Source organism: Thunnus thynnus, chromosome 5 (genome assembly GCF_963924715.1).
Source record: "Thunnus thynnus chromosome 5, fThuThy2.1, whole genome shotgun sequence".
Taxonomy (NCBI): domain Eukaryota; kingdom Metazoa; phylum Chordata; class Actinopteri; order Scombriformes; family Scombridae; genus Thunnus; species Thunnus thynnus.
The window spans coordinates 31937069-31951677 of NC_089521.1; the positions used below are offsets into that span (position 1 = coordinate 31937069).

The following is a 14609-nucleotide window of genomic DNA, read 5'->3' on the forward strand; positions in this document are numbered from 1 at the left end:
GAGCACACACAAACACACACACACACACACACACACACACACACACACACACACACACACACACACACACTGCTGCTGCTGCTTCGTGCGTATTGAGTCAAGTCAGCCACAATGAGAGAAGACGTTTCCGGTCACTAGTTAGTTTTCCTTTGATAGAAATAAAATAAAGATAAGAATGTATTTTTAATAGAATTCCATTTATACAAAGATGATTTAAAACTAACGAGTAACTATGTTGACATTTTATTCCAGTATTAGTCTGTTATGACTATGGGAGCAGAAGAAGTAGTAACATATCAAACACTATACTGCATTACATTAAAGGACCAATGTGTAAGATTTAGGGGGCAACATTGGCAGGAATGGAATATAATATTCATAAGTATATAGTACATAATCACCTGAAACTTTCTTTTCACTATAATTCCATCAATAAGTAACACAGTGACAGAAACTGTCCTATCTATGTGGGGAGAAAAGTCAATGTGCAGTAATAGCTGCAAAATATTAATAATATTAAGTCTTGTCATAATCTGAGAGAAATGAACTCTGTAGTAAATGTTTCTGTGTGATTACATCTGTAAAAATGCCTTTTATTATATTGTATTTAATATTATTGTTTATATTTACTTATATTGTATAATTATTAATCATCTGTCAATGTTTATAATTTTCAGTACTGCTTTGGCAATGTAGATTTCTGATCTGTCATACCAATAAAGCTTATTTGAATTGAATTGATTGAATTGACAGAATGTATGGCTATTTTGGTCATCGGTTTTATACACTTTCTGTAATAAAACATCTAAAAGCAAAAATCTTATCAGATGGGGGTCCATGGTCTAATTTGTGTCAGTTTAAGGGTCCTTGACTTGAAAATGTTTGAGAATCACTGCCTGGGAATGAGCCCTTTATATCTACAGAGGGAGCAGGTCCCCTTCCTCGGAGACCGCCATGTTTCTACAGTAGCCCGGAACAGACAAACCAAACACTGGCTCTAGAGAGGGACTTTTGCATTTTTTGTGAGTTTCACAGCCACCATATTCTCCTACACGCTTGGAAGGGAGGGTGAGGGTGAGGGGAGAGGTATTCATTTGATTGCAGTCTCTAACATCACCGCTAGATGCCACTAAATCCTAAACACTGGTCCTTTAAAACAACAGGTGTACTTCAAAACACGTGAGTCAGACGCTTTCAGTGTGCCTTCTTATTTCTTATTTTCGTGATAATACACTAATTAAAATATACTTGTGAATATAACATTCAATTTCTGTGGAGTCTAAATTCTACACACTGCTCCTTTAAATAGTCTAAACATTGCCAATGCATAGTTTTATTTTGAAGGCAGGGAGTCGAACTTCCGGCCTTCTTCTTCTTCTCCTCCATGAACTTGACGCGCCATCTTGCCCGCTCCGCCTCGCCTGTCCTCAGTAACTCAGTTGCGGTTCTCTGCCCGCAACTTTGGGCGTTTTCTCTCCCCCCCTGTGCACTTTCATCCCACAAAGCCTGACATTTCAACGTTTTTGTTTAAAAAAAAAGACGTTAACGCCTCCGCCCGCTCGTCTTGTCACCGGTTTGCAGCCGTTATTTATTTATGTATTTTTTTGTCTCGAGAAAGCGAGGTCAACAAACCCGAGAGGAGCTGAGTTTCCAACGGACCGGTAAACTCCGCCGCCTGCGTCCATGCTGATTTCCACACAGGTGAGTGAAAAAGGGAGAAATAATCATCTTTGAAACGTTTCTTTTTGTTTGTTTGGTGCTTTTTTTTTTTTTTAATCCACAACAGAGATTAAGTTCACTTTTCCCCTTTAGCTAAAAAAAATCGCCTCCGCTCAATCTGCCCACATCGTTTTTTTAACGTGAACTCTTTCCATTTGGCATCCTCCGGTGTCCCGTTAGTCTCCTTAAAAAAAAAAAAAGACTAAAACGTTCCGGTAATATTTGTAGGGGAGTGTGAAGAGTCTCTCCGGTGCTTAACGGGCAGTTTCAAGTGATTTTTATCTCAGTTAATGGAAGCTGAAAGTGAGTTCATGTTGACATAATGGTGCTTAATTGTGTTGTTAATGATTAGTTAATATGTAAAAGCTGCAGGCTCAGGTATACAAGTCACCTGTAGTTATTAACTATGTGATATTAATGTTTTACTCCAGCATGAGATAAGCTTTCATTTGTCATTTAAACCCAGTCTGCTGGTAAAAAGCTGTGTTTACACCCACAGGTGATGCACATTTGTTGTTTTTTTTCTGGTCGTTGTTGTGTTGTTTTATTGTTGAGTCGTGTTGTTTTATTGTTGAGTCATTGCTGGGTTGCAGTTTTGAATTTAGTCCCCTGATTTTATACTTATTCTCTGTAACTTTTTTGAGTAATTTGCAGACATTTAATTATTATTTTTTGGGGACATTTGGTACAAATAAGAAGAAAATGATAAAATGTTAATTTGGTTAGTACCCATTCATTACAAGCAAATTGGTTTCATACATAGATGAATAATTAATACATTTCTTATTAAATTAGACTCTTGACAATTCTTTATCTGTCTGAAAAGACTTTTTTTTCAGCTCAGAGTGGTTTTATGCTTTTTCACTAATTTCCTAAAAGTAGCTGCTGTTAAGACATTTCTTTGACAGGGTCATGTGATTGGGTTGTACACTGGGAGATGTGCTTGTTTTAGAGCTTTTAATATGCTAATATGTAGTTTGACACATAAAAAACTACACAAAAAACCAAGTATTTTCTGTCAGTCAGAGAAAAAAGACCAACTAGACCAACTTAACGCTTTTAAAAGTTATAATTTCTACCAAATTGCACCACCATCTCTGTAAAAATGTCTTAAATATTAACTGTTAAACATCTGCAAATGACTCTGTTTTAGACTTTATACTCATTTCCAGGAAATGAGCTGTAAATTTGCATACAGGGAATTGGAAGCTTTGATAAAACAACAACACAGAGTCACTGGACTGAACCAGGCGGGTAAAGATAATATATATAAGAATATAAAAGCCCAAACAGAGCAGATCTGTTGCAGTGTTTGCATGTTTCTCTGTGTTGACTGTACAGATAGAAAACTACTGAGGAGGAAAATCAATATAAATCTGGAAAACTGAAGCTGGTTTTGATTGTAACAGTGCAGGAGGAGATTGAAGCTGTATATGCTGGATACCAAGTGCTGGATAAAAAAAAAAAAAAAAGCAAGCGGAGAAGGTAAAAGGAAGAGTTGTGTTGGATGATTCTGTTTACATGCACAGGATACGACAGCTCCACCTGTCTGCTCTTAAACCAATTATTTCTGATGGTTGCAGCTGCTGGTTGCAGCTCAGCTCAGCTGCTCAACAGTCCAACACAGTTTGAGTTTTTTGTGCAGTGCGTCGTGATGAAACCCTCATATGTCCAGAAATAGAGAGAAAATGGAGGCAAAGTTGATTTGTCTGAACTCGCCGGTGCACATGTGAAGTTGTATTTTGAGCTCAGTTGGAAATGACTCTTCAAATGATTTCTACTGTAGAGCGTCTCTCTCTCTCCCGGTGGAGTGGGAGTCAAATGCTCAACCATGACTGTTCATCATTATCTCCAATTTTTGTAAAAAAAAATGTCAGAAAATAGTGAATAATGTGTATCACAGTTTCCCCGATGAATTCAAAATGCCTGTTTTATCCATCCGACAGTCTAAAATTAGATTTCCCCAAAAACTTGAAGAAAGAGCAGAAGTCTGAACGTGGTCGGAATAAATTTACACTTCAGTTTGTAACAAACCCGAATGTGGAGCTGCGTTATACAACTTAAAGTCATATTTAGTAGAGCTGCAAAGATCAGTTGATAGAAATTTAACTCACAGGCAAATGTTTTAAAGTGAAAATGAAAATAATTGTTAGTTTTAAAGCTTTCAATTAATCTGATGATTGTTTGCTTGATTAATTGTTTTGTCTAAAAAATGTATGAAATGAGTGAAAATGCTTGTTTATAATTGGAAGGAAAATCTTTAAATGTCTTGTTTTCTTTAACCAACAAAGACATTCAGTTTACACCTGTGAAGCTTGAAATATGAAAACAGTTGCCAGTTATTTTTCCAATAATCACTACAAGTCTACTACAACACTACTAGTTAGTTGCGACACTAACATTCATTCATTCAGTCGTTCATTCAACCTTTATTTATACAAGGCGGACCAGTGAGAGCAGGATCGTTGTATCCTGTTCACACAGGACAGTAAAAACAAAAATGTCACGAAGCAAAAAAAACCAAAACAAAACATTAAGACAACCATTAAAATGTAAAAATGCAATTATAAATAGAGATATAATGGTAAAAAAAGATAAGAACAGCAGTAAATGTATTAGAATGCAACAATAAAGGATAAAAACCAAGTTAACACTCAGATCTGAGCAGAGCAGGTAACTTTGAAATCATAATGTTTAGAGATGAATATATACACACACACACACACACACACACACAAACACACACACATACATATATAACATACATATATATACACAATACAAACAAAGTCTGAAAAGTCTGAGTTAAGGTATCGGACTCAGTATCAGCAGATAATCAACATTAAAGGACTCATCAGGACATTGATCGATAAAATAATGAGATAAATTGATGATGAAAGTAATCGTTAAAGGGGAAATATTATGCTCTTTGTGATTTTTCTGTCATTTATATTCTGTTATGATGTCGGATGCTAAACATGCTCAAAGTTCCAAAACTTGTGGTGAATATATGTAGAAATGTTCCCTGCAAGTCAAAAATCAGGGTTTCAACCTGCTGAACGCTTCGTTTGCATTGTTTTTTTTCTACCTTGCCGACGAGCTGACGTCGGCTCATCACACATGACCATAAATGGCTGTCTGTTCTGAAGCTTTGGTTGCTAAGGTTGTTGCTAAGGTTGTTGCTAAGGGTTTTCCATGTATTGTTCATGTTGTCCACTCATATTTGAACGTGTAGGGATGTTTTTGAGAAGCTGAGAACAAGAAAAAGTGGTGAAATCCTGCTACTATAGCTTGTTTCATGGTTTGTTAATGTAGCCGTGACGCAGCTTCCTGAAGCTGACCAATCAGAACAGAGCTGGCTCATCGGGAGGCGGGTCTTAAAGAGACAGGAGCTAAAACAGCCTGTTTCAGACAGAGGCTGAACTGAGGGGCTGCATAAAGGAGCAGTAGAAGATAAATAAGGAGTTTTTAACTATAAATCATGCAAAGATGTTCCAGTAGAGCCCCAGATTATAAATATAGACCTGGAAATATGCAGAATATGTCCTCTTTAAGTGCAGCTCTGATATTTGGAGACATACGATTGAAGTCCGAATCAAATCGTCAGGTTTCATGGATCAAACAGGCGGCGTGTCATCACGAGACATGACTGTGGATTCACCCGATCGTCTTTATTCAAGAGTAAAACATCCACAATCTGCAAAGTGGGGTTTTTTTTGCGAGGCAGCAGAGGACTGAGCCTCATATCCACCTGTCACACCGAGAGGAGGAGGAGGAGGAGCAGCAGGACTCATCTGTTGGTTCCTCCTCATCTCTTCTGTCAGAGAGGAGGTGAACGAGCTGCTCTGCGATCGCGCTGAATTATTTCTCTCCTCGGAGCTATAAATAGCCGACTGTCCTGAGCACCTCGCAGTGAATCAAAGCAGCTCGTCGTCACCGCCCGCAACACACATCTTCCTCTACTCCTGAAGACCCTCAGTGACATAATCCATCTCCTGAACCCTCAAACCCAACCTTCATCTTTTCCAGTAATGAGGATGACTTCTCATTTGGATTCAGAGACAAACTTAAATATTATCCATCACTCTTTATGGTTATTTATTTTTAAAATCATCCCTCTAGTGTGTTTATTCTGGTCTGAATCAGTGCAGGAGTTGGTAAACTTGGTTCAGTTTGGATGCTAACAGAAATAAACAATGTTTACATGCGCTTTCAGTTTTAAAACTACATCCAAAGATTGAAGATGAAGAAGCTGAAAATCCTGCGGCTGTGTTGAGTCTCATTAAGGAGACAATCAGCTGTAAAATGTGCAGAACACACACACACACACACACACACACTCATAACCACCTGCCGTTAACGGAGGGAAAGATTGTCTCCAAAAATGAATTCCAGCCATTCCTGATGTAAATCTCCATCCTCTGGGAAGCTTTACATGCTGAACAACCAGCAACACTTCCAGCGTCTCGTCATCCGGCTGAAATGCGACTACAGAAGCTACAACACTGTTAGCACTTCAGCTGCACATTTCAAATTTTCAAATAGCCTAGAAAGACCGAGGAGATAGATTTGAGTAATTTTATATCACAGGAGGCTCCCACCATCACCCTAATCCATCCCAAAGCTCTTTTTTCTTGTTTTCAAACATTAACAGCCCTTTAATTCCTGTGTTTGCAGACTGCAAACATTTATCTTTAAAAAGAAAGCAGTGACAGACGCTGAGTCAGAGCGAGGACAACTGTTAAAACAATAAAGTTTTATTCACTTTAGTCCATTAATTCATCATTTACCAGCCTTGAGTTTCTATAATGGATGATAAAGTGGTTGAATCTTAGACTGTAGCCTACATTACATTCTTACATACGTTTATTAAGCTTTAATCTGACAGAGACAAAACACACAGGGCAGCAACTGAAGGTGAAAAATATAGTTGGATATATGATTCACAAAACCTAAGATGACATCCAGTCCACAACCCAAAGATATTCAGTCTACTGTTATTTAAGAGTAAAGAAACCAGAAAATATTCACATTTAAGAAGCTGGAATCAGAGAATTTGGACGTTTTCTTCTCTTTAATAATTGGCAACCAATCAATTAACCATCACAGATCTAAATATATAATAGATATACAATAATAATAATAGTATAACAGAATATACAGTGATACATATAGGATTAGTAGGATATATATAAAAAGGTTCAAGACTTCTTCAAAGGATGTTACACAAAATATAAATATGATGTTTGACTTGATGTTCATCTGTACAATTATATAAACCACTAAACTTGTGTTATAAAGGCTTTATATTTATCTATACAGCTGTTTCTATTTTCTACTCTAGGCGTAGTGTGGTACTGTGCTCATGGTGTCCTCTGAAAACAACAGTCGTCATGGTAACAACAAGAAGAGCAATTATTACCAGGGCTTTTATTATTGATTACTCTTAATTATTTTCTTCTTAAATCGATTAATCGTTTAGTCAGTGAAATGTTAAAAAGTGAAACAATGACATCATGACGTCTTTAATTAGCTTGTTTTGTCTTTTTTAACAGTTTAATTAGCAAAAGTCTTAACGAGGAATAAATTCATCCAAACACTTCAGTTTGTAACTAAATCCAAATGTTGAGCTCCTGTTCAGTTGTTTTATACAACGTAAAGCTGCAAAGATCAGTCGATCAGTCAGTTGATGGAAATTTACTGGCAAATATTTTGATCATTGATGAATCGTTACGAGTGTGAAGATTTGCTGCTTTTCTTTGTCACATATGACAGTAAACTGAACTGAATGTCTTTTGGTTTCTGTTGGTCGAACAAAACAGGACATCTGAATACGTCTCCTTGAGCTAAAGGACATTTTATCACTGTACTATTCTGACAATTCATAGACTAAATGATCAATCAAGAAAACAATCGTCAGATAGAAATAACAGTTAGATTTAGAGCTTTCAGTTAATGTGACGGTTGTTTTCTTGATTAAGTATTATTGAGTGAAAAAGCCTGTTAATAATTCCCCAGAGTTGAAGGTTTCTGTTCGACCAACAGTCTAAAACCAAAAGACATTCAGTTTACTGTCATATGTGACGAAGAAAAGCAGCAAATCTTCACACTTGTGAAGCTGAAAAAAGCAACTTTTTTTTGGGCATTTTTGCTTGAAAAATGACTTAAAGATGAATCAATTATCAAAACAGTTTTCCACTAATCACTACAAGTTCACTGCTAGTTAGTTGCAACACCAAAAAAAACAAAAGATATTCAGTTTAGTGTAAAGCAGGGACTTTTTTGGCATCTTTGCTTGAAAAATGATGAAACTGATTAGTTTATTATGAAAATAGTTGCTGATTTAAGTTTGGACTGATCCTTGCAGCTGTGGTTCTTACCTTTAGTACATTTCACCACTGTTTACAGTAAAACTTAGAATATCAGCACACCTGGTATAAACATATGTGACATTATAATAATAATAAAGTGTGAAAGCAGTGTGTGTGCTGCAGTAACCTGCTCAGCTTAAGTAAAGGATTATACAGTACGACTATATCTCCTGTTTAAAAGAATGTGAAGCGTATCACGGAACGTCCTCGTGAGCAGGACCGGAGGCTCCGTTCCAGCTGTACTCTGCGTGAACCGCTCCTTCACTGAACCAGTATTAGGATTCAATTACCATAAGCACCTTTAATCTGAACATACAGAGGAAACACTATCCCTCCGCCCACGCTTAACGAGTAAGAAACCACACTCACCCTCCGTGTCAAATAATCTACAAAGGGTAGTTATTTCTGGGGTGGGATGCATTAATTATACATTAAAAAAAAAAAAAGACACCTTTGCTTCCAGAAATAAAGGAAGTGGTGCTGCAGCTTTGTAGACTTTCTTCCCCTGAAGGTCACGGCTGTTTGTCAGCTCTCTCTCTCTCTCTCTCTCTCTCTCGGGTCGGCGTGATGTTGATGTGACTTGGCCTGTTATAGATGGATGTTTGTAATGACTTCCTCCCATCTCCAAAGAAACCGGACTCCGGGGACCCCCCACCATGCATCTTTTAGCGTTATGCTAATGGCAGCGTAGATGCTTTTTAAAACAAGCGGATGTGCAGCAGTTTGGAGCTCTCTCTCTCTCTCTCTGTCTCTCTCTCTCTCTCTCTTCTCGCCTCTCTCCTGCAGTCTGAGGCTGCGGTGTTAAATATTGTTATTTGAGTCGGATCTGTGAACGACCTCCGAGAGCTCAACTGCAGAGAGAGAGAGAGAGAGAGAGAGAGAGAGAGAGAGAGGAGTCTGGGAGCATGAATGGGGGCCTTTGTGTCGTCTCATTTAGCAGGCGGTCAGCGCTGCACTCATGGATAGGTTATCAAGGCCCCTAATCAGTCCACTTACATTCCAGTCATGGAAAACTTTGTATTGATTAACGCCGCCATCAAATATTTGGTGATTAAGAGGTCATCTGTCGCCGGTGTGCTGGAAAAGGATTAGTGACGTTAATGACTCGGCTCGTTAGTCGCTTGTTTATGATTTTGTGATTTTCATTGTGTGGATGAGTTTTATTGTGAAAGGACAAGTTTTTTTTAATGTTTTTCTTATTGTCCACTAATCTCATGTGAACTGATCTACTAACAAGTATTATGTGTGTATCCAAAGCCTGATATATCTTATTCCTCTGTTGTTGTCCAAAAACTATTAAAAACACATCAGTGAACTCTAATGTTACACTATTAATTGGAATAATATCCCAGTCGGAATAAAAACGGATCATGTGACCACCTCGATCAGAAGAGACCTTTGATAATCCGTCGAATAGGAAAACTGTTAGCGCCTCATAACCATGTAAACCTTTAATCTGATTGTTTCTCTCTCTGGTTGGAATAAATATATATTCTTTCTGTGCATGTTTGCCCCACGTGGGGGTAACAGAGAGAGAGAGTGTGAAGTTAGCAGCTGTGAACGTAGCACTGCAGTGTGTGTTCAGTTATAAATGCTGCAAGTCCTCAAGACTCACCTGCCACCTGCTGATTAAAGTGAAGGGAGTTAGCTCTGAAGTTAGCAGCAATGTGTTAGCCTAACCTGACCAGTTCACTTAAGGTGGACCAGAGTTATATATACACTGTTGTCACACAGCTGTTGTGATTAAATTCATCGGCTCATGTAAACACATATTAGATCACATCCTGTATGAACAACTGACCCCGAAATCTGCAATCGCAAGGATTTCAATCAGTATGAATAAAGTGAGCGTGTAACCGCCGCACTGGGTGACTGAGGGGGGGGGGGGGGGGGGGCTGAGCGAAGGAGGTAGAGGAGCGGCTGAGGTTGTCACTGGTCCACCTTAATGGTCAGTCCACCTTAAGTGAGCCTGGTCAGGTTTGGCTAACTCACCTCCTTCACTTTAATCATCTGGTGGCAACAAGACACAGTAACTTGGTTTGTAGCATTTATTCACTGACAAACAGCCGAAACTGTGATGCTGTTAACTTCATACTCTCTGCTCCGCTCACCAGTCTCACCATTACTCACGATACACTCACTCTCTCTCTCTCTCTCTCTCTCTCTCTCTCTCTCTCTCTCTCGCTCTCTCTCTCTCTCTCTCTCTTGCTCAAATTCAAATTCAAATAAGCTTTATTGGTATGACAGATCAGACATCTACATCGCCAAAGCAATACAGAAAATTATAAACATCGACAGATTATTAATAATTTTACAATAACATGTAAATATAAACAATCATATTAAATACAATATAATAAAAGGCTTTTTTTACAGATGTAATCACACAGAAACATTTACTACAGAGCTGATTTCTCTCAGATTATGACAAGACTTCATATATTTTGCAGCTTTTACTGCACATTGACTTTTCACCCCACGTAGATAGAGACAGTTTCTGAAGATCAGGGAGGATGATAAACTCTCTCTCTCTCTCTCTCTCTCTCTCTCTCTCTCTCTCTCTCTCTCTCTCTCTCTCTCTCTCTCTCTCTCTCTCTCTCTCTCTCTCTCTCTCCACAGCACACTCACTCTGCACACAACCTACACACTGAACTACCCCTCAAAGCAGCTACACTACTTGTACAACACTATAGTAAGTTAGTTTGAATCATCCAACAGAGAAACAGCGATGGACTCAGCCGGTCGCCAATTACCGATATATCCGTCTATTCTCCCCAAAAAACCCCCAGCATATAGATCAGACTGACACATCTCCCAAAACATCACACAACTGACCGTTTACTTTCTGACAAAATATCTTAATAAAGTGTCATAATGTCCACCATTGCCACTGGTTGGATGTGCAATGCATTGTGGGATATGTTCTGTTACTTTTCAGGTAATGTGCTCATTAAACGCACACAAAAACACATCCAACAGTAATTCTTCCTCCTCTCAGGTATACAGTATCTGTTAATAAATTTAATTCAAATCCGGCTTTTGAGTGAAATGAAATAGAAAGAAAAATATAATAATTAAAGGTGTTAAATTGATGCAACTACAAGTTAATTACGGTGACAAACATGCAGTTTGTAAAGTCGTTTTGCTTCTTTTAGGAGCAGTGAAGCCTGTTTGTGTCGGAGTGTGAAGTGAAATCGTTTCTAAACACAGATACTTTTAGACAGATTCAGAGGTTTCAGCAGTAATATCATCATAATCATCACTGTTATAGCGACCGTGGTGCTTTCTGTTTGAAAACGGGGGGAAAATGTGGCTTTCATTTTTGTTCCGCAGCTTAGCAATAAAGAAAGAAGGAGCATAAAGAAGGAAAATGGGTTCTTTTCACCGGCTGTAATGGTTAGTGAAGACTCAAGTCACAAAAGGAGAAGCGGAATTTGCTGAAAATGATTTGGCAATAAGTCTTCAAGAGTTCAGGAAGAGGCCAAGGACGTTTACTTTGAAGCCGCCGCTCTCGAGAGTCATGTACGCCGGGAAACGTAGCGTCCATGGCGGGAAATTAGAGAGAGAGAGTAGAGAGAGAGAGAGAGAGAGAGCTCCGGGGACAAAATGTCCCTCATTGTCCCTGAAACTGAGGTGACCTGAAGAAAAAAAAATGAAAAATTGATTAACTTTTTGCAGCTTTGCACCAGTTATTACACACAGCTGCATGTCTATTGGTTTTTTTTTCTATAATTGCTGACTTTGGAAAACATGTTGTACTCATTTTATATCAAGGACTTAATTAACACAATAACTCCCAACAATCTCCATCCCTGGATTTCAGCGACTACAGCGTGTAGTTTCTACATCAGTTGGTATTAATTTGTTGTGTGGAGTGAAAGTAATTTACATCAACAGTTAAATTAGCCTTTCGCTTCTTGCTTATTTCTCCCCTTATTCTCATAAAATAATAATAATAATGATTATGAGACGGAGCTACATGTCCGCTCCTCAGAGGAATGTCGTTTCTAGGTCAGCGCTGAAGACGCATTAAAGAGTCATACAGTCGACACCTCAACACGGTTTAGATTCATCCAGTTAAAGGAGCAGTCTGCTGTTTCTCTTCTTGACAACTAAACAACAACGTGTTCGTCCGTCTCTCAACTCTGTCCTACTCCAGCTCAAAGCCCTTCGGTTCCCGCTTAAATCTTTAAAAACACCTCACAAATGTGTAGTTTCATGTTTAGACACTAGCAGGTATATGAGGCCGGTCAGAAAGCTGCTAGTATTCGTCATTTAGGAATAATCGAGGTGTAAATCTTCTAGTTTTATCAAACAAACAGGAGGAAATGGTGCATTTTTTGGGGGACTATTTTCAGCAGCGGATGAATCCACGTTGTGGACGGTGTGTGTGTGTGTGTGTGTGTGTGTGTGTGTGTGTGTGTGTGTGTGTGTGTGTGTGTGTGTATTAGGGATGTGCAGAGGGTCCAGTATTTGTATCTGTATCTGTATTTGTCGAGACAGCAAAATTATTTGTATTTGTATTTGAATAAAAGTGGAAAGAGGCTTAAAAATCCTGTTTCTGTTTTTGTTTTTATTACACTTTTAATTTTAGAAAATTAAAGTGTTGATGAATAAACTACCTTATGACAGAGGTCGTCCTCACGCCGGGTCTCCAACTGGAGTCTACCAGTTCATAGATGACTGCGCTGACTACTGAGCTAAAACTTTATTCATCACCTTATTGCAGACAGACCTCCAACTAACAAATACTTTAAAAAATATTTGTATGAAACAAATATTTGTGCTTTGCTGAATAGCGTATTTGTATGCGGGCACACCCCTAGTGTGTGTATGTGTGTGAGTCGAAACTACAGTGTGTGTGTTCATGGCAATGAAGGAACACGTCACCCAGACTACTGGTGTTTTTTTTACAAATAATTGATTTGTTTGGACAGAAAAGGAATCAGGAATTTTATTTTTATTCGTTTCAGCCATTTTTGTTTCTAGCAAATATTTAAAACTCTTGTTCCAACTTCTCACCGTTGTGACAGTAAACTGAATATATTTGGGTTTTTGAATGTGGGTCAAACAAAATAAGACATTTAAAAAACGTCATCTTGAGTATTAAGACATTTTGGTAGATATTTTCAGAATTTTCTCACATTTTATGCACCAAAAGATTAATTGAGTTATTGAAAAATTAATCGAGGATGGAAAAAAAATCATGTGAGTAATTGTTGCAGATCAATGGAGCTCTGCGTCACAGAGGAATAAGATCTATCAGGCTTTGATACACAATACTTGTAAGTAGATCAATTGATTGCTGGTTTGGAATTATTGATCTTAGATTAGTTTACAACCTGGTGAAGTCTAATTTATTTATAGAGCAAAAAGGGGTTGACCAACGTTCTTTATAGAGACATTTAAGATGGTTAAATAATTCAAATATAACAAAAATAAATGGATATACAAAGTTACAACAATATTATCATGATATTAAGAGGTGATTTTATAACGGTGGGTCTTTAGCAACCAAGAATTTTGGTGTTTTGGATCCAAATAATCTGAAAAAGTTTCAGATTTCAACATTTATCTCACCGCAAGGCCCATTTAGTAGCTGTTCTGGAGCTTTTGATTCTATCACATGATCTTCTTGAGCCGATCAGAGCTCAGCTTTGAATCCGATATGGAAGAAAATGGAAATTTAAAAAGAAAAAGTGGAATTTTCTACAGTTTTATGACAACCGGGCTTCTCCATTCGCTGATGAAGATCATGTGATACAATCAAAAGCTCCAGAGCAGCTACTAAATGGATCTTCCAGTTCATTTTCCTCTCCTGTTGAAAGTTACCTTGTATTTTATTATTATTATTATGATATATATTTTTGGAAGCATTGGTTCAGGGCTGCAGTTTTCTAATCTTTAATGTAGCACCTACATTATAAGTCCTGCCGGATGATTGCAGAGGACAGACATACAAGAATAAAAAAAAATATAATATAATCAGGAATATAATCTGTAAATCCGATGAGTTGATAAGCCACCTCCTCTGCCACAATAAAGGGCCTGTAGCCCCTTGGACGTGAGCTAAGTAGATTAATCCCCTTTTCATTCCCTGATGAAAACATAATCTTATTGGATAACGTATACTGAAAACTCGCTGTGTATTTGTTTATTACGATGACATCCTGTTGTGAGGCTTCAAGGTGAACAGAGGTTGAGTGTTGAACAGCTGAATCAGAGAAGTGTGGGGGGAGGGGGGGGGGGGGGGTTGAATTAGGTTTAATCAGTTTATAATAAAAAAAAGGTTGAATTTATATTCATTTTCCTCCTTTTTGTTTTTTTTACTCTGCCGTGTTTGTGTTGTACATCGCTGTTTGGAGGTTTTATTAGGTTTGTTGTGCTTCATTCAGACAGGTGATGATTTTCTTAGACATATATATCAGTTAATTTAATATCTTTTGCTCTGAAAGCAACATTCAGGCTCTCATATGAACATTTGAACAGGTTTTGCTCGCTATAATCATTCTGCTGCTC

At 38.0% G+C, this 14609-nt stretch overlaps 1 protein-coding gene across 1 annotated transcript in view; it reads left to right on the forward strand.

The window, feature by feature from the left end:
• Window positions 1–1388: 1388 nt before the first annotated feature.
• The window catches only part of LOC137183590 (carbohydrate sulfotransferase 8-like), a 92124-nt gene continuing 78903 nt past the window's right edge, over window positions 1389–14609 (forward strand). Inside the window, exon 1 of the mRNA XM_067590749.1 lies at window positions 1389–1701. The gene's annotated coding sequence lies outside the window, so the exon portion shown is untranslated. The remainder of the gene's footprint in view (window positions 1702–14609) is intronic.